The sequence below is a fragment of the Durio zibethinus genome, chromosome 11 (assembly GCF_047325235.1).
Source record: "Durio zibethinus cultivar Kanyao isolate XHJ-2024 chromosome 11, ASM4732523v1, whole genome shotgun sequence".
Classification (NCBI taxonomy): domain Eukaryota; kingdom Viridiplantae; phylum Streptophyta; class Magnoliopsida; order Malvales; family Malvaceae; genus Durio; species Durio zibethinus.
This window is the reverse complement of record NC_143172.1, coordinates 16,759,009-16,762,018: the sequence shown is the minus strand read 5'-3', so window position 1 is coordinate 16,762,018 and position 3,010 is coordinate 16,759,009.

Sequence of the window (3,010 nt, the reverse complement as noted above, 5' to 3'; positions counted from 1 at the left end):
CATAATCAATTAATACTTTAATTGTTATAGCACAAATAAGTTTGTAGGAAAAAAAGCTAGGTTAGACTAGGCACCTCATTGTTATGTATTTACAAGGTAGGAAGAGTTTTGGTGTAACTCAAATGAAACAAATGAAGAAAAACACAAATGGGTAGGTTCCAAATATTTAAAAAGCCATCCAATTTTTACAATGCCTTAATCTTCATAGCATGGCATCATTGACTACATAAAATTAAGAATATGGACAAAAGAAAATGTTAAAAATGAAATTTGGGTTCCTTTTTAAAGAGCTTTCCACTACCAAAAATAAAAACTTAACTTGCTTAAAATACTTGGGAATTTAAAGAAGATAGAATATTGAAATCAATGTATTGACCAAAAGATTCTTTTATAAGTCTTGGCATAGATGTCAAGGCTTGTTATAGGTACAAAGAATATGAATTTTTTATAATTTCTAAGTGTATTGACATAAAATTTTGGTATAAATGCCATAACTGTAAGGATTAACAACTTTCAAAATTAATTTTAAAAACACCAAGAAGTAACCGAAGTGAAGGTTTTGTCTTAAGAAAAAACAATGCATTAATAATAAGGCAACCATTAGTTATTTCAGTATAATGCAGTTGAAACTACTAAGTTTTAAAATAACAACATGATGGAGATAGAATGTCATTGAAGAAAGTACAAACATATTCATCATGAAATTATACATACAAATGTGTCCCAAAGTTACTTGTGCAATGGCATGAAGAGAATGGATTGTTCTATCTAGAGCTATCTAGAGTAGACAAACTTTCTAACACCTACATTTATTTGTCATAAACAATTATAATTTTAAAATCTCCCTGATTTCATAAAGGTATAAAAACCAAATCAATGTACCAAAACCCAAGATAGCCCAACACATTATGTAGTTGATGAGCAATATTATAAAGAGTCCTTAAAGCATGGTTGAGAGTAATTAGAACCAAGTAAATGGTGCAAATGAGTATTTAATTAAACTAATATAATCTAAAATAAGGGAAAATTATTAACAGAATATAGCATACTCACAAAACTTTTAATAATACCTATACATTCTTCAGTGTAAGGATAATACTATTTCTCTAATTAGAAATTAAGTCAGAACATTTAGATCCAGGAGCTTGTAATACACTATTGAATATCAATTTTAAGCATTGTTAGAGAGTTAGTAAAACCTTTAAAAGGATAAACTACAAAGATATACACAACAAATTAAACATGCTAAAAGATTGCCTAAAATGTATAAAATCCCAAACATTATGTTATTCTTATTATACCAAACAAAACAAATTTTAGCACCTAAAAGAAGGAAGGAAAAGTAGCAAAAGAACATTACAATAAATAATGAAAACATATAATATTGGAAACATTGAAAGTTTAGACCAGACATTTACTAGAATGTGAGATTTTTTTAAACTTACTTTAATGATAGAAGAATAAGTAACACATTAGATATTTTGAGATAAAATTCTCCACACAAGGGAGTAAAATGGTATTAGCATTTTATATCAAAATATAAAATTATTAAGAGTAAAAACAAATGCAACATTTTGCATTCATCACATACATGTAATAGAATCGACTGAACATGAAATGACACCAATATGCCATGTATGGCTAATTAGGCTTATTTATCAAGGATTTCAAAGTTACTTTTCACTACAAACAAGACACAAAAACCCTAACAAACACCTCTTTCAACCTTGAAAAATCCTTCTAATAACGATGAATGGACTTCTTCTATCATTCATTATCACATCTTCTCTTGTATAACCTTTTTTCATTTTTCATAGACTTTATCATTTCCATTCTCTTTTTATCTCTCTTTTCAACAAACCCTAACAAACACCTTTTCCATAATCCATAACTGTAATAAATGAGATAAAAGAAATTGAATCAAATTCTTATTTAACAAACTGAAAATGAATTTGAATTTTACATAATTGAAGGAAAATGGTATGGATGTGAGAGAATCAAGGCTAATCAGTACCAAACAAATAGCAACTCATTAGAATGTAAAATGCAGGTAAAATAAAAAGGAAACTAGATTGAAAAGCAAAGTAAAGTAAAACAAATTTAAAATAAAATTAAGCTAATATAATGAAAAGTAGAGTAATGTGAAGATTCAATCAATGGCTAACTAAATTCTTGAAAAAGAATTGAAAGAATTTTAAGAGAAAAATCTAGAGACTTTTTAAATGATAAATGAGCTATTTCTCTCTTTTTTTTCTTTCACTTATGTCTGTTAGTTTCGGTGTGCATTTTTTGGTGGCATTTTTAAGGAGATTGTTTAGGAAGAAGAGTAGAAGGTGTGATTTTCTTAATTCTAAAAAATTTCTTTTAGTAAGAGTCAAAAGTGACTCTCACAATTAATAATAATTAGAAAAGAGCAAAATTAAGTTTACACTAAAAATTATTTTCAATGAGGGTTATAAGTGGATCTTACCAAAATGAAATTTTTAGTGAAATTCAATATGCAATCCTCATTAAATTCCTCACTAAAACTCATTTTTCTTATAGTGTAATAATGCATGTTACTATGTACTACCAGAGATGGTCGCACATGTGCATGATGAAAAGTTGGTCATCCATGTTTTTCAAGAATACCTCATTGGCTATTTTGCAAGGTGGTATGTCTAATTGGATAGATCTCGAATCTATGGTTAGAAGGAACTAGCTAGGGCATTCATCACAAATACAAGCACATCATAGATTTGGCTCTAGATCATCTATCTTTATAAAGCATGGAAAGATATTGAAAGCTTTAAGGAATACACCAAAAAGTAGAGGGATGTTACTACCCAAGTTTAACCACTGCTTATAGAAAAAGAGACTATAGTTCTTTTTTTTAATACTCTCAAAGCCCTATATTATGAAAGAATGATTGGAAATACCACTAAAAATTTTACTGACATAGTGATTTCTAGGAATAATAAAAAATGGAATCAAGAATGATAAGTTTAAGGGATATGGTACAAATGATGTA